This window comes from Lontra canadensis, unplaced genomic scaffold (genome assembly GCF_010015895.1).
Source record: "Lontra canadensis isolate GAN:19392208 unplaced genomic scaffold, GSC_riverotter_1.0 scaffold1, whole genome shotgun sequence".
In the NCBI taxonomy this organism is placed as follows: Eukaryota; Metazoa; Chordata; class Mammalia; order Carnivora; family Mustelidae; genus Lontra; species Lontra canadensis.
Genome location: NW_022630995.1, coordinates 127,542,819 through 127,561,505, shown reverse-complemented (window position 1 = coordinate 127,561,505; position 18,687 = coordinate 127,542,819). Strand labels below are relative to the sequence as shown.

Sequence of the window (18,687 nt, the reverse complement as noted above, 5' to 3'; positions counted from 1 at the left end):
AAGTCCACATCCCGTGGAACCTGTGAATGTGAACTTATTTGGAAATGCCTTTTTCCCTACATATTTAATCAAGTTAAAATAAGGTCAAACTGGATTAGAGAGGTCTTAAATCCAATAATACTATACTCCTTAAAAAAGAGGGAAACTTGGGGCATCTGGGTGGTTCAGTCAGTTAAGCATCTTCCTCCTGTTCAGAGCATGATCCCAGGGTCCTGGGATGGATCCCCACATCGGGTTCCCTGCATAGTGGGGAACCTGTTTCTCCCTCTCCCTTTGTCTGCCTCTCCCCCTACTTGTGTGCTCTCTCTCTTAAATAAATAAATAAAATCTTAAAAAAAATAAAGAACAAGAGTGAAACCTGGACAAAGAAATAGATAGACACAGAAAAACATCACATGATGATGGAGACAGAGATTGGATTTATGTTACTATGGAGCCAAGGAATTTAAGAATTGCCAACAACTACCAGAAGTTAGGAAATAAGTAGGGAACACATTCTCTTTCTGAGCCCCCCAGATAAAGTCAACTATGGAAATACTTTGATTTTGTACTACCTGATTCCAAAACTATGAAAGAATTAATTTTTGTTGTTTTAAGCCACCAAATCTGTGGTAGTTTGTTATAGTCACCCTAGGGAACCAATATAGTTGCTGAGAAGCACTAATAATACATTTGGTCATTATAAGTGTGTGATTTCTTACTAGTACATATAGCTAGACAGAGTAAATGGAGATTTAGACTTAACTGGGTTGGATTACAGTTTAGTTCAAAACAGAAAGTGAGAGACAAATCAATTGTTGAAATAAGCAAGGTTGTGAATATTATGAATGACAATGGAATCTATGGCAGTGAAGTAAATATAGACATACATAGACTGAGAAAAAGACGGTGATTATAGATTCATTGGATTTTAGGTGGTAGCCTTAAAGCATTCAAATTGGAATTTTATAAAAGTGAGATAGAAAAATATACATTAAAATTATTTAAATTAAAATTATGGAATTAGGGGCATATTTATTCTCTTTGCCTCTCCTGATCTACTCTCTATTCCTCATGCTTATCTCTTTCCCAGGAGACTCGCCTCTAAGGGCCATACTCACCACACTCTATGATGACAGATTAGCTCTAGTCAATGGGTAACCCAAACAGAAAGTCACAGTGGAGGGGAGAAAAAGATCAAGCTATCTCTTCTACAGACTATTTCTCCGTGAGATCTTTTAGACTGACTCTGTTCCTCAATCCAAACCACTGCTCCTCTTTAGTCTTCTCTACATAATATCCTCTCAGTTTAAGTTAATCCCTAGGGGCATAGAAATAATATAACCTTGTTCCTACTAACCTCATGTCATTGCATTATGATTAAGACTCCTCTATTCCCTTCCAATATCTTTTCAAAAAGCCATCTAATAAATAAATCTCCCATGGATTATGTTAGATTTAATGGGCCTTATGCCTGTCAGGTTTCTGACTGATACAAAGAGTAGATTTTTATTGCCAAGGACAAAGTCTTAAGAACAAATTAAAAAAAAAAAATCAGGGTTAAGATCACGGACAGGAGTCTTAGAAACTGTGTAGATGGCATGTTGAGAAAAAGTCAATGTAGTTATTTAACCACCAAGAAATATAGCAGTGAAAAATACTAAGAATTTATGGGGAATGAAATGGATGCCAAGGATGTATACAACAAAAAAACAAAAAACAAACAGGCAAACAAACAAAAAAAAACATGGTCAGTGATATCATTTAAGGCAAAAGGGTTAATGGCTGGAACCAGCAATAAGAATCAAGGATGGCACATATTTGACCCTGTCATAGACAAGTGTGAGAGAAAAGGGCCATGCCTTATTATTTTTTTATTGTTTAATCAAATCTTTATTTTTGAACAGTTAGGATTTTTCATATGTAAATAAACATTCTTATAACTACAATATTGTACCTAATTATTTGTTTGTTATAAATTCCCAGAAATGAGAATTGAAATTTCTGTGTCATACAGAAACCACTTCTAAAGCTATTTGATCATATATAACACCAGAGGGCCAAGTAGCAAGAACTGTAGAGTATATAGATCTGCACGGATAAAGGCTACAGTGTCTGTTAACTGGTATGTTATTAGGTTAAATATTTCTATGTCTTAATAGAAGAGAAATAAGATCACAGTCTCAATTTGTACAGATAGATTGATCTTTTGTTTTGTTTTTCTCACAACAGTTTATGGTTTATTTTTTGTATTCTAATTCCTAGCCCCTATTTCTCCCATTCCACCCCCCCACCTCCCTTTTAGTAACCATCAATGTATTCTCTATAGTTCAGAACCTGTTTCTTGGTTTGTCTCTCTCTCTATTTTTATTTTTCTTTACTCATTTGTTTTGTTTCTTAAATTCCACATTTGAGTGAAATCATATGGTATTTGTCTTTCTCTGACTGACTTATTTTGCTTAGCATAATACACTCAAGCTTCGTCTGGGTTGTTACAAATAACAAGATTTCATTATTTTTAAGCTGAGTAATATTCCATTATATCTATCTATATCTGCCTATGTATGTATCTATAATCTATCTATATCTATCTATCTATCTATCTATCTTTAGATATATCTCACACTTTCTTTATCCATTCATATATCAATGGACATTTGAGAGAAAAGCCATTCTTCAGAAGGCTTCTGAGAAATATGCTTCTTCAGAGAAAGCTAGATTCATGAAAAGTAATAACATTCAATTAATACTTTACAAGTCAATAAAATATTTCAAAAATTGGAAGTGGTAATATGTTGTCATGATAGAATATGTATACCTTTATCTTACTTGAATTAATGTTTTTATATAAAGATTAACAAAGTATGTCAAATATTTAGTGGAGTACCTACCACATGATAAGCGAGAGATAAATAATTGTTCAATGTTGAATAAATTTACAGAAAGTCTACTGAAAAGCAACAAAATACATAGGAATAATATTAATAAGAAACATATTTGAGTCATCAAAAGAAATGCAGTTATTTGTGATCATAAAAATGGTAAAATATACCACTTCAAAGTGGAAGGATTGAATGTACTTCAACATATATGTTTAATAAAATTCAAACCAAAACTTAAAAGAGTTATTTTGAAATACCAGAATTTTTTTTCAGAGTTTACCTTTAAAAGAAAATAATAAAGGGAATAATAAGAGCAAAAATAATGGAGTATTATTTTTTATTAACATAGGATGTATTAGCCCCAGGCGTACAGGCCTGTGAATAGCCAAACTATGGAAAGAACCTAGATGTCCATCAACAGATGAATGGATAAAGATGTGGTATCTATACACAATGGAATACTATGCAGCCATCAAAAGAAATGAAATCTTGTCATTTATGATGACATGGATGGAACTAGAGGGTTTATGCTTAGCGAAATAAGTCAATCAGAGAAAGACAATTATCATATGATCTCCCTAATATGAGGAAGTTGAGAGGCAAAATGGGTGTTTGGGGGGTAGGAAAGGAATAAATGAAACAAGATGGGATCAGGAGGGAGACAAACCATAAGAGACTCTTAAAGTGAGTATTTTTTAACAAAATAAAAACAAGTCATAGCTTGAATATATAATGCTTCTTAAATTCATTTAAACAAGAAAATCAAATGACACGATTTTCAAGAATTATGAAAAGGTTAATAAAGGAATAGAAAACACAAAATAAGGAGTCACAGATATAAACCAAAGATTATTATTTCAGTATAAGAACATAAATTAAGATTTATAGCTCTTTGAATTTTCAGTTGACTAAAAAGTTTTTAAAATATTTTATAAAAGATGGTGTATGACTATAACAATCAGAATAACCACAAATTTAGAAGGAATGCCATTTCAAGGGTATAGAGATTACTTACCCAAAAATAAGAGCAAATGCCTAAGTGATTTTGGGCAAAGCCAATTTTTTCTCTACACATCACTAGAATGATTTATTATTTCAATAATTTTCTATTAACAAATTGTACAAATTAAAAATGTACATTGTTAATAAGGTTAATAACAGATGGTTTTATAAATATGAAGTATGCTTTGGAATGATTCCAGAGTATTTTCACTATTTATCCTAAGTACATGGTTGTAACAAGTACTGATATAAAATTCTAAAATTTGCACATTTTGGATGAAGCACTAGGTGTTATATAAAGGTGTTACTTAACAAAATACCTTGTAAGGTAAGTTTTTTTTTTTTTCTTTTCTGGAATATTTATATTTCAATTGCTATTCCAGAATACTCTCTAACAAGTTATATTTCCTCCTACATTTGTAGGTAGTTGCTGTGTCAGTCAACCATTTCAGCACAGTACTGTTTTCATAACCTCAACATTTATTTGCATAAAGCATAAGTGTTTATACTTTATAAGAATGTGGACTAGAAACAGAAGATCCACTTCAAAATAAAGGTCTGCAGTGAGTCAGAGGGATTTTCCTTTGCATGTCCTGCTCTGGTGTCCAGGTTAGAGGAACAACAACTCTAGAGAATATTCTCTTGATAGTAGTAAGAAGCTCCCATAAAGATGAACATAAACTTTTAAAGAGTCTAAATGTCTAGTCATAGAACCAGCACAGTGTCGCTTCTATCTTATCCTGTTAGCCAGAGCTAGTCACATGGAGTAGCCCCAAATCGATGAGCTAGGGAAGTATTCTCTTCACCAGAGGGAGAAGACATGAGAGAAAATGAAATTTTGATTAAAAAATTATTATTGGCCACAGTTGCTCATAAATTATAATTACCTGAGTTTGACTGAAAATTAATATGAAACCAACTTACCTTTCTAAAGAAATTAGGAGGTGAGTTTTCAGTGATCAAATTAAATAAATACAGATAATATATGTGCTTAAATAATGAAATTCGTTTCAAGTAGCACCATGAAAAATCTTATTGTTTTAAAGCAATATATCTCAGTAAATATACCTCACAATTTTATTGTTGGTGGTAGGATAAGTTAGATTTTAGGGGAAAATAATATAAGGAAAAGAATTAGAAAGATCTCAATGAAAATTTGATAAGTTCAAGTAATCAAACTAATCATACTTAACTATGAATGAAAAAGGGGCTCTCATTATTTAACATTATTTATAGACCCTACAACAATTGCATACACATTTTAAAAAAATTATTTCTACTTATTAAATATCTAACAAAGAATAACAATAGTGACATTCCTGGCTTTCATTTGAGGACACAAATCTTTTCTATACTTTCAGGTTTATTTTCTGCAGAATTTGTTCAACCATGAAAGAAACCAGTTTACTATTTATAGCATATGCCTGTGGCTGCAACATCTCTTAGTCCTGACAGGTCTGAAAATATAAAGCCATTGACAGAAAAATCTATCTCATTAGCTTTTCCATTTGTATGAATATTGTTAAGCATTTCAGTTATAATAGTTTCATCATACAGATGGGATAACAATCAAATATTAGAATGTGGCCTTCTCTTTTCTAAAACATCTATTAAATTTTCATTAAACATTTCCTGTGGCATTCTTTGTCTAATTCGGCACCATATCTTCTTCCTTGAACTCAGTTTTCTTATGCTGTTTGCATTATAGTGCAACTATTAAAAACAGATAAGCCTTATCAACTCTGAATCTAAACAATTACAATTTCAGAGTTAAAGACATGACTCCCTTTTCCAAAATACCAACTGTATAGCTGTTCAACAGACCTAAAGTAAACTGTAGATGGGGGACTCAAGTGATGCTTTATTCATTCTTAACTCTTAGTTTCTTACAGAAGGTCTAAATGCAGATATTTTCAGCAAAATTTTATAAAGATTGTCATTGCATTATTATGCATTTATGCTTGTTTTGTGTCTCCCACAAATTTTGTCAATTGTGCAGCATCTTCTGAATTGGCTGACTCCATTTCCTAATGCGATGCCCTCTACACATCCAAAAGATCATCCCTCTTATCTTTTTTTTAAAATTAATTATATCAATTCTACCGAGGTAAATATAATAATAGTTAACCATTATGAAAGCTTCCTGTGTGCCAGCTACACTTCCAAGGCTTACTTGTATTAATAATTAAAAGCTGCCAAAACCTAGTGAGATACCTGTCATCATTTTCTCCATTTTATTGAGGAAATTGAGGAATAGAATATCTGTCACTTACTTGAGGTTGCACAAGGGTTCAGTGACAACACTGGGTGATTATTTACCATTTTCTTAATATTTTTGACTAATCTAAAATGGAGGACATGGGTGTGTTTATAGAGGTTAAGGAGTCAGGGATGATATGGTAACACATATGATTAAAAAATCACTGTTTATATTATAAAATAATTGTTTATGTCTATGTGTCTATATAAATATATGGTTTTTTTTAATCAATGTACATGAACACAAGGCTATTATTTTTTTTTATAAACATATATTTTTTTTTCCCCCAGGGGTACAGGTCTGTGAATCTCCAGGTTTACACACTTCACAGCACTCACCATAGCACATACCCTACCCAATGTCCATAACCCCACCCCCCCTCTCCCAACCCCCCTCCCCCCAGCAACCCTCAGTTTGTTTTGTGAGATTAAGAGTCACTTATGGTTTGTCTCCCTCCCAATCCCATCTTCCTTCATTTACTCTTCTACTACCCCATTAACCCCCCATGTTGCATCTCCTCTCCCTCATATCAGGGAGTTCATATGATAGTTGTCTTTCTCTGACTGACTTATTTCGCTAAGCATGATACCCTCTAGTTCCATCCACGTTGTCGCAAATGGCAAGATTTCATTTCTTTTGATGGCTGCATAGTATTCCATTGTGTATATATACCACATCTTCTTTATCCATTCGTCTGTTGATGGACATCTAGGTTCTTTCCATAGTTTGGCTATTGTAGACATTGCTGCTATAAACATTTGGGTGCATGTGCCCCTTCGGATCACTACGTTTGTATCTTTAGGGTAAATACCCAGCAGTGCAATTGCTGGATCATAGGGTAGTTCTATTTTCAACATTTTGAGAAACCTCCATGCTGTTTTCCAGAGTGGTTGCACCAGCTTGCATTACATATATGTTTTAAATGGAAATGATGCATTTAGGGTGTTTGGGGATTTATAAAATATATTTATAACATGTTTCATGTTTTTAAAATTCTACAACAGATTGATTAATCTCAGATATAGAATTTCTTTACAGATTTCTAAATATTTTTGAGTGTGAAGCTCAGTTTAGTGTCAGATACTACATCGTAGTAAAGTATTCAAATATTTTCATGTTCATAAAAGGGTTTTTCAATTAGCAGTTTTCTTGAAATTTGCTGGCATTTCTTGGGCATTTAGGAGTTTCATCATCTTCTAAATATCAGTTCATTATATACTTTTGTAAATATTGTTACTTTATGGAGAAGTATACATTTCTCTTATATAATAAAGGAAATTTAATCCTTACATATTGTTAAGTATAGGGGAAAATACATGTTTCAGAGGAAAAAGAAAGTAAAAATGAAACTCTCTACAATATTAGATGATTCAGAATATCCTACTGTTATGTCATAAAAAGCCTTAGAGAGAGATAACACTGTGAACATACATTGTGAGCTAATACATTTAACTCCTTCACTTTTAAATAGCTTTCAATCTTACATATCCCTTGAAATAATAATTGGGGCATAAAAATATGAAGAACAAAAGCATCTATCACTGCTGCAAATTTAGAGCAGAACCAGTTCAGAAATACCAGATATATTCTCCTTGATATAGCAGAAAGATGATCCAAATAATATCCCAAACTCCAATTCAGAGCTTCCTTTTAATAAGAACTTGTAATGACTTAAAAATATCATTTCAATTTTAGCATATGTGCTGCCGAAGCAAGCACAATAATGACTTAAAAATAAAAGAGTAGGGGCGCCTGGGTGGCTCAGTGGGTTAAAGCCTCTGCCTTTGGTTCAGGTCATGATCCCAGGGTTCTGGGATCAAGCCCCACATCAGGCTTTCTGCTCAGCAAAGAGCCTGCTTCCTCCTCTCTCTCTCTGCCTGCCTCTCCACCTGCTTGTGATCTCTCTCTCTGTCAAATAAATAAATAAAATCTTTAAAAAAATAAATAAATAAAAATAAAAGAGTAGGGAAGCTATGCTGAACCCAACAAAAAAGAGGGTCCACATTGCTGTGGCAATTTGGGGAGGTACAAAAAATAATAGATATGTTCAATAGAAAAAGTAATATCTATTTATGCACATGTCTTTAGATCAATTTCATTATAGTTTAGAAAAAGAAAAATATCTTATGGCAGATTTCTGAAGATTTTTTTCTTCCTATAAATTCAGAAATATTTTCTCAGTAATGCTTAGATTTTTTTGGTAAGATTGATTTTATTTATTTATTTATTTGTTTATTTATTTAGAGAGCGAGAAAGTGCACAAGCAGGAAGAAAAGCAAAGGGGGATGGAGAGGGAGAGAGAGAGAGAATCATTCCATGATTGAGCAAGGATCTGACCATGGGTTCCATCTCATGACCCTGAGATCATGACCTGAGTAGAAACTAAAAGTCAGATGCTTAACCAACTGACCATATAGGAGCCCCTGTAATGTTTAGAATTTTTGGCTTTATACCATTTTTGTACATTCTGCAGCATTAAACACAGTTGGTTGTGTAGGTGGTTTGTTCAGCATACTTGTAGGTACTCACTATAAATGATGAGGGGACAATGTTCATGCCTGTATGTTTCTTTGATGCTAGAATAGCAAGTCCAAATCCATCAGACGTCAAAATTATTACAAAACAAAACAAAAGTCAGAATTATTACAAAACAAAACAAAATCTTACAATAGCTTCCCACCTCACTCAGACTTAAAATCCAACACCCTGAATTTTCCTACAAGGTTCTCACAACCAGAAGCCTGTAACGCACATTATTACCCCTTGGGCATCATTTCCTCTGTCCCCCTTGTTCATTTCATCCAGCACCTTTTGCCCTCTTACTGTTCTTAGTTCACTACAAGCACAATGCTGATTCACTTACCTGGAAAAAAAATGATCTTCTTCATGTATCCATCTGCTTGCTTCCCACCCTCCATCCCATTACATCTCTAGTTGTCAATTCCTTAGTGAGATGTTCCCAGATTACTTTAATTTTTATATTACTGTTTTAAATTGCAACTAGCCCCCAACATTTAATGTCTTCCTTCTTAGCCTTTTTATTCTTAGAATCCCTTACTTTTAATAAGCTCTATGTTTTAGTATGTATTTTAACAATGTATGTCTTACTACATTGGACAATAAACACTATGAAGACAGAGTTTACTAATATGCTGCTTTATTTACTAATTTATTTTCTTCCTATTGACAATGCCTAGCACCGAATATTGCCCAATGAAACTTATTGAACAAAAGAATAGTTTATTCCCTCTAATACATGAGAAAAATGCATTTGTGTACCCAAAATAACTTTCTACATGTTGAAGCACCTAAAAGTTTACTTTAATTAAAGTAAAGTAACTAAGTAACTTTCAGGAATAGCTTAAGAATTTGTGAATAAAACACTAAGTAACCTTTCACTTAGTAACTAAGTAACTTTCTTCACTAAGTAACCTTTCACTAAGTAACCTTTCAGGAATAGCATAAGAATTTGTGAATAAAACACACATATGCACACACACACATACACAAGTGATATTACCTTATTATTTAAATATGTATGAATTAACTCATCATTTAATTGAATCCCCAAAGTACATATTTTAGGAAACCCTGAAGACGTGAACTAACAATGAGTATTAGTGTGACTATTCTAACTATGTAACTATTATTGTTTTGAGGCTTTGAATACTTTCTTGAATTAATAATTCTTAAAATAATTTTAATATATTTTTATGACATTCTTTTCCTTGAATTTCAGTTTTAGGACAAAATTATGTTTAATTATGGAGGAAAGTATATCTCATGTTTCTTTTCTATTTCCTCATTAACATTAAAACCACAACACTAATCTTTGTGCTTAATTGGGGAAGAAAATTTCCAACAAATTGAAGCAGCAATGGCAGAAATATGAAGATGCTTTTGATATGAGTATTTCCATTAGTAAATTAAAAATAAAATAGTTTCTATAAAAAATACAAACTAATTCAGAGAAAGACAAAATCGTAATGATCTTGAGGGCTGTGCAGGTATTTGAAAAGAGAGCTGTTTTTAATTGGAATAAACCACATTAAATAGACCTCCTATAATTGTTTATTCTTTTAATCACACATGGTAACTTTTCCAAGGCTAATTATTTATCCAGAGTGAATTTTCTGTGGCATTTAGTAAATTCTGATCAGTTTATCTTCTGAAATGTTGATGTGTATTTGATGTTAATTCAAAGCTTTATTTGAATATTTCTTTATATTCATCTTTAAGGTTCAAAAGCTGCCACATACATCAAATATCCTTTGAAGAAAAGAATGATGTGATAATGAGAGAAAAATGTGCTTACCAAATGCATAAGATTTAACAACATTTGCTCCCTGACCTGCATCAAACAAAGAGAAACAAGACAAAAGGAAGAATGAAAAGGAACTGCCAGGCATTGGATCAAGTGAATTTGTTTCCTCACTAAATAAACAACAGAGTTTCTCATTACTTCTCAGTGCATATTCGTATGTCATCCCTGGTAACAGTTCAAAGATGATTTTGTGATTTCTCTGACTAGGTATCAAAGTTTCAGACAATATCTTTTTTTTTTTTTTTTCAAGTACTTAGACTGTGGACAAATAGTCTGTTGGACATAAACTATGCTGAAGTCTTTTGAATTTGTAATGCAGAGGCTTTATCAGACCTACACATCTCACATACATATCCCTAAAATGATATGTTACGGGGTACAGAACAAACAATTTCCTCAATTTTAATGTCAGATTCAATGACCACAGAAATCTTTGTATTATTCTGGAAGTGAGTTAAGCAATTCTCCTTTCAAGTCAGGTACAATGTACCAAGAAAATAGAGTGGGGAAAAACAGGTAGGCTGGAATCTTTATTCCTTTGTATATTTTGTTCATGAACTTCTACTTGGTCTCTAGATTTTATCCAATTACCACCCATTTTTCTGAATTTTGTTGTGAAATGTTCATTTTCATCAGCTGCTGTATCCTGGATTGTCATTGCAAACTACTATTAGGTAGGCCTCCTTCCCTTTTCATCATTATCTGCCAGCTTTAATCAGAATCACTATTTCTAAGAATCTTTTAATTAAAAATATTTGGAAAAATATACCTGTTCAGATTATTAGTATTCCTTATATGCTTAAATACATGTAATAAGCTTTTATTTTTATTTTTTGTCAAGCTTGTTTTTATTATTGCAGCTTTTTAAAAATTTTATTTAAAATTTTATTTTAAATAAAAATTTAATTATTTAAATTCAGTTAATTAACATATAATGTATTATTAGTTTCAGTGGTAGAGTTTAGTGATTCATCAGTTACAGTACATCACGTGCCCTCCTTAAGGCCCATCACCCAGTTACCCCATCCCACTCTGCCCCTCTCTGCAGAATCCCTCTTTGTTATACAACCATCAAAAAAAAAAAAATGAAATCTTTTTTTTAAGATTTTATTTATTTATTTGGCAGAAAGGGATGCAGCGAGAGGAAACACAGCAGGGAGACTGGGAGAGGGAGGAGAAGCAAGCTTCCTGCTGAGCAGAGAGGCAGAGTCAAGGCTTCATCCCAGAACCCTGAGATGTTATCTGAGTCAAAGGCAGACGCCTAACTGACTGAGCCAGCCAGGTCCCTGAAGAAATTATATCTTACCATTTTCAGTGATGTGGTTGGAACCATCTGGTATTATGCTAAGCAAAATAAGTCAGTCAGAGAAAGACAATTATCCTACGATTTCACTGAAATTTAAGAAACAAAACAGAGAGTCATAGGGGAAGGCAAGAAAAAATATAAGATGAAATCAGAAAGGGAGACAAACTATAAGAGATAACTGAATTCAAAACCTACATTACTTGATCCTCCAACATTTTATAGTCTTTATAGTCTTCTTAATCCAAATAAAATGGCTCCAGCTTCCATCCCAGGTCCTACTGAAAATCTCCTACTAACATTACATCAATTCTAATGATGCTTCAAGAGTTGATCATATTCTTCTGTGACTCCACACCACTGATATTTGTACTAGACCCAGTCTGAGCTGTCACCTGCCAAAGTTGTCCTCTTTCCCTTCTGTTTACCTATGTGTTTGCTTTTCCACAGCTTTAATTTCTCCAGGGGGTGGGTGGGAAAGCAAGACTATAGTAGTGATACTTTGAAAGTTTCAGGATAATAAGAATGTGGTGGGAGAGTAGAGATTAAAGTCCAGATCAGAATAAAAAACAAATTAAATACTAGTATCAGTATTCTTCCAAGTTTTCTTCCAAGTTCCCTTTTCATCTCTCATCCTTGCCAATTTGTATTTCTTATTATTCGGAACTCTTCCCAAATCCAACTTATCCACTATTTTGTGGAATTTCTTCCCTTCTCAATAGCCATTTCTAAATTCCTAAAACTATATTTTCTCTAGAGTTTTGAGAGGCTAATTTCTACATTTTTTAACTATATGAAGTAATATATCTCCTAAATTAATTTACTCTTTTAATTTCAGTATACCTTCTTTCTCCACCCAAATAAATAACAGCAAATAAAACAAGCTAGTAAAAGGCATTGTGGATCATACTTAGAAGAATCACTTAAGGTTTAAAATGGAAGACCCTCGGTCTTTTTCAGACTTACTTATTTGGAATTATTGAGCTATTGGTCCAACAACCTACCTTTCAATGAGTTAGCAAGGTGGTGCTCACAACTATATAAGGTTTAACAGCCACCTATGTGAAAATAAGAGCATTTCTCTCCTAAGAATTACAAAATCCTCTTTAGATCTCTTGCTCAAACATGAGATAGATTTATGTATTTTTGTCTTTTAAATGGTTTCTGCTCATTTGAAACAGAGCTTTAGAAAATACATTTCTTTTAATATTTCATTGAAAAATGACATAGTAAATGATAAAAATGATTTATAATCACATTTATATAACAGAAATTTTGCAATAAAAATGGTACTACAATGACGTTTTCATTATCACCACATTATATGTATTCATCATTTATGCCAAGCATTTGAAGTGTTTATGCAAACCATTGTACTACCAGTAGTGAGAATATGAAAACTGCCCTCCTAAAACTGAAAGTCCAAGGAGGAAGGCCTGGGATATATACAAATTGGTATCAAGCCAAATACACCTTGGTAATTCTTATTAAAAGAGCCTCCAGTAACAATTTTGTATGGAGAAAATATTTTAGCTCTAAATTACCTAATGATATTTAGCTCTAAATCTCATAAATATTTTTAAGCAGTTGTTAAGCTGACAGTGTTTGGATGTTTGTAGATGCTGAGAAAAACAGATGTTCAAGGCAGGAAAAGAGTATGTCCATGGGACAGCTGATTAAGAAACATCATTGTCTGAGGATTAAATGATAATATATATGAAAGTTTAACAAATTAAGAGATTCTTTTTATTCATCAGCACAGTAACAAATGCAGACTTAGTAATGCACAGCATATAATCAATCCACTAAGCAACTCTTTCTTATTCCATACCTTTCAGTTAACAACTTAAGGTTTTCACAAGTCATGATTCAAAACTCTCATCTTGGCACAAGAAAGCAGGTTGACATATAAAATAAAATACATAACTACTCATTTTGTAGATGATGTCTTATAGTTATGTATCCATTTTTTTATATATGAGATGACATTCTCTAAAGATTATTAAATATCAATGTTCCCTCCCAGGAAGGGAAAAGAGATTCCAATATTTTTGACCTAAAAAATGTGTGGTCTTGGAAGGACTCAACATATATGGCCATGTGTGTAACCTGTAGAAAATTAAGCTATTTTAAATTACAGACTACAAGCAACTGAACCCAAATGTCTATTCTCTGTACTACATTTCAGCTAATATTGCAGAACTAATGGCACTTTTAAAAGTTGTAATTATCTTGCTAGTATAGCCAGATACCTTAAGTTATAACAAAATCTTCGGAATTTCCTAAGACTGAATAATATCTGTTATAGAAATAACCCCCTCCCCCACCCCTTCAAAATCACAAGCAGCATCCTCTGTGACAGACAAATAATATAAGAATTATGAAAACCCAGTTTATATAGTGTATCTTTTGGTCCACTCTCTGGCCATCCTGTCATGTTCTGTTCAATTTTCCTATACTCAGTGGCAATGTTCCCCCCACAAAGTGTCATCAGAATTATAAGAAGTGAACAGATGGAGAGGAGTACTTTAGAAATTATTAGTGCTGGACTCCAATCTTTTATTATGTCCAAGCAAATAACTCCTTAACTGTTAATATTACAGTGATAGATTCTTGTCCAAATGTAACTTTGGAGGTTTGAAGAGGTATTCTGGTGTAAAAGTGGTATTAAGGAAGAATAAACCCTCAAACATGGATCCTGGAGGCCCTGAAATGGTGGATCTCCATTCATATGTTATCACCTTTGGGACAAGCACTGCAGTGAGGTGAAGGGTATAAAGTTATGTCTGTAAGTTCCTTTGGAATCCCACTGATGAGGTTTCAGAGTTTTTGCTCATTCTGACTTTACTCTCTTCTTCTTATTATTTTTTTTATTTTTAAAGATTTTATTTATTTGTTTGAGAGAAAGAGTGACAGCACAAGCAAGGTGAAGGGCAGAGGGAGAAGCAGGTTTCCCATCAAGCAGGGACCCCAATGTGACTCAATTCCAGGACCCGAGGATCATGACCTGAGCTGAAGGCAGACATTTAGTCGACTGAGCCACCCAGGTGCACTGACTTTACTCTCTTCTTGGGGGTGTTCCTTTCTTCCTTGTTTTGCTGGTTGAAGGATGACTATGAGGAGGAGCTGGAGCTGTCCCTTGGATCCTCATCCCACATAGTGAAGCCCCCACCCCACCCCACAAACAGCCCCTCTTCTTTGTGTCTGGCTTCTTCTTGCCTTGCTGCTACTGGAGGGAGAGGCTGCTGCTGAACACACAGCCACTCCTCTCTTTTTCTCCTGGGAGAGAAGCACAAGTCAAATTCAGTGATTTAGAATCAAATATCATTTCATAATATTAGAATCAGAAAATACTATTTTAAATTACATGAGAGATAATAAGGGGCTATCGCTAAACAACTGAGTTTTGACACTGGTTTCGGAGCCAGAAAATCTAAACAATGAATATCATTTTATTTAATAAACCAAATGCTGAAAGTATAAAAATCCTTAGCATAAAAACTATTGGGGTATTCACTAAATTCAACTACTGCAAGTGTTTTGATAAAAAAATTTAAAAGTTAGAGAAAAGATATTTTAAGAGATGTAAAGTAGTAAATGTAAATTATAGATCAAAATTATGTCAATTCTAAGTACAATCTTCAAATTTTCTTGTAAGAAGAAATGTCTTAAAATGATAGGCACAAAAGATAAATATCCTTCAGTAAAACTTCTTATTCAAGTGTTTTAAAAATGGCAAATGTATAATTACCTAAATTGATTTGATCAGAGTGGCTACTGGCATTAATCATACTGGAATTGTTTGCAATTATTTATGATTTTTAACAAACTATTATCAACTATAGAAATAAACTATAATTCCTAAAGTCTTCAGCATGCCATTTATCACTGCATGATTTTTTGGATAAGTGCAGTGATGACTGTAGTCTCACAGAGATGACAAACTGAGAATAAAAAAGACATCAACTAATTTCCAACATCTCAGACAGTCCCTAAGGAGCATCAGTAAAATTGAGTGTTTTCTAAGCACTGTCACCAAATGTAGAATTTAGGAAGATGGAACTGAGAACTGACAGTTAATTAGAAGCTCAAGGACAGTATGATATGATATATCTGCTGACTTTAGGAGGCATAACAGTAATGTGGAATAAGTGGTTGATATCAAAATGTGATGGAATGACAACTGTTAAATATTACCAAAGAAAGGGTCTCTTTTCAAGGAAGGCTACAATGAAAAAAATTCAGTTCAGTCTTCAATTTTTGTTAGTACAGTTAGAAAAAAATACTGAGAATTCTTTAAAGCATAGAGCTGTGTAAGACATATATATTAACTACACAATTGGGCAGAGAAGATAGAAAATTTGGCATCTCCAATGATATCAGATCTATTTGGTGAAGGAAAATTTTCTCATAGTCTTTTAAAGCACTATAAAGGTTTACAATTGAGTTGAATATAGTGAAGTATCTAAAAAGAGTGAATATTATATTAGCTTATTTGAAGACAGTGGAGACTTTAGAGGAAAGCAAAGTGCTGATAGTATTTTAATTGTAAAATCAGAAAAAACAAAAGCAGTCTCATAAAAGTACAGGGCATGTTTGTGGAGGAGTGATTGAAAGGAACTTTAAAAAAAATAATGAAAGAAACTGCTTCAGTGATTGTGTTTACTCTTTAAGCTAGCATATTTTTTATTCCTATCTAATATATCCCATCTACAGTTTTGGTGACAATATATGAGCTACCACTTGAAGAAAAAGTGGGACAGTCAACATACGATGTCAGTGAATTTAGGGAATTCCAGGCAGAGGAAATATCATTTACAAAGACAAGAAGGTAAGGAATAAATGAGTATATTTTGGAGTAGTTAGACTACAGGATGAGAGAATTTGGAAATTAAGATAGATATAAAAGCTAAGTAGTCTAGGAACTGATAATATAGATTTTGTTTTTATATACCAGATATAATACAATTTGCCTTAAATAGTATCAAAAAAATAAATTTTATGAGGTATTTTACATAATAATGATTGCAGTATAGAAATATATATCTAGAAGGTTTGAAGTAAGAAACCCTGCAAATCAAAAAGAAGTTAAAAAGAGATTATATCATCCATGTTATAGCTAAACATCTGCTGAGCAAACACTCTTGTACTATAAATAGAAAAAAAGTGCAAGACATTTGGATGAGGCATTTGGGGTGAATTATTATCCAATTGGTGATTTAGTAAGGATAAGGAGGCATAATTGCAATAATTTTTCAAGTTTGTATGATTTTTAAGTAATATGGCTGAAGAAAATAATATAAAAAATAAGCATTTGGAAAAGGAAAAATGATTTCAGTATTGATAAGGCTTAACTTGGGAATGGAATATATCTAATTGGGGATAATAAGTGAGTAACAAAAATTTCTGAAGTTCATGAGAAAAAAAGTTTTGATTGAATTAGTATATTCATGTGTTTTAAAGTTTTTGTTTTAAACTTTGTTGTATAATAAAGTATTCTAAAACTTAGTGAGTTAAAACAATTTAAGCAGTTATTTAGCTCACATTAATTTGCAAGTTAGCAAAACATCTACGTGGTTCTTACTGGACCATTCTTACTAGTCTCATCTGGGCTCACTTCATGCATCTTTAAGCAGCTGGTGGATTGGCAGTAGCTGGCTCATTAATAAATGTCATTCACAAATGATACTTTGGAAAGCTTGGGCTACATACAGCATCATAGTCTCACCCTTCAGCCTGCTAGGCTAAGTGTGTTCACATGGTTTTAGAATTTTAACAGAGGGAATAGAAATAAAAGAAGCCTTAGCACAAGAAGAAGCATACTACCACTTCACTGCACTTTATTTGTCAAACAAGGCCAGCCAAAATTCAGAAGGATGTAGATACACCATTTATTGGTGGTTGGAGCTATGGCAGAGGGCAGGGAACAATATGGGACAATACAGGATAAATGCTAATAGAAAAATCCAAATTCAGTAATCTCTAAAAACAAAGCAAGAAGGGGTGCCTGGATGGCTCACTTGATTAAGCTACAGACCCTTGATTTTGGCTCAGGTCATGACCTCTGTGTCATGAGATCAAGCCCCATATCACGCTCTCCACTGGGTGTAGAGCTTGCTAAAAGATCCTCTCTCTTTCTCTGCCCCCCCCCATCACTTGTGTGAAAGCATGTGTTCATGCTTTCTCTCTTTCTCTCTCTCTTAAACAAAAACACAAAACAAGAGAAGGAATTTTTTTTAATTTTATTTTTTATAAACATATATTTTTTTCCCCAGGAGTACAGGTCTGTGAATCTCCAGGTTTACACACTTCACAGCACTCACCATAGCACATACCCTCCCCAATGTCCATAACCCCAACCCCCTCTCCCAACCCCTCTCCCCCCAGCAACCCTCAGTTTGTTTTGTGAGATTAAGAGTCACTTATGGTTTATCTCCCTACCAATCCCATCTTGCTTCATTTCCTCTTCTCCTACCCCCTTAACCCCCCATGTTGCATCTCCTCTCCCTCATATCTGGGAGATCATAAGATAGTTGTCTTTCTCTGATTGACTTATTTCGCTAAGCATGATACCCTCTAGTTCCATCCACATCGTCGCAAATGGCAAGATTTCATTTCTTTTGATGGCTGCATAGTATTCCATTGTGTATATATACCACATCTTCTTTATCCATTCGTCTGTTGATGGACATCTAGGTTCTTTCCATAGTTTGGCTATTGTAGACGTTGCTGCTATAAACATTCGGGTGCATGTGCCCCTTCGGATCACTACATTTGTATCTTTAGGGTAAATACCCAGCAGTGCCATTGCTGGGTCATAGGGTAGTTCTATTTCAACATTTTGAGGAACCTCCATGCTGTTTTCCAGAGCGGTTGCACCAGCTTGCATTCCCACCAACAGTGTAGGAGTGTTCCCCTTTCTCTGCATCCTCGCCAG

At 33.5% G+C, this 18,687-nt stretch overlaps 1 pseudogene; it reads right to left on the bottom strand.

Annotated features, from left to right (window-relative positions):
* Nucleotides 1-14,143: 14,143 nt before the first annotated feature.
* Nucleotides 14,144-14,908, bottom strand: LOC116869108 (annotated as a pseudogene).
* Nucleotides 14,909-18,687: the final 3,779 nt, after the last annotated feature.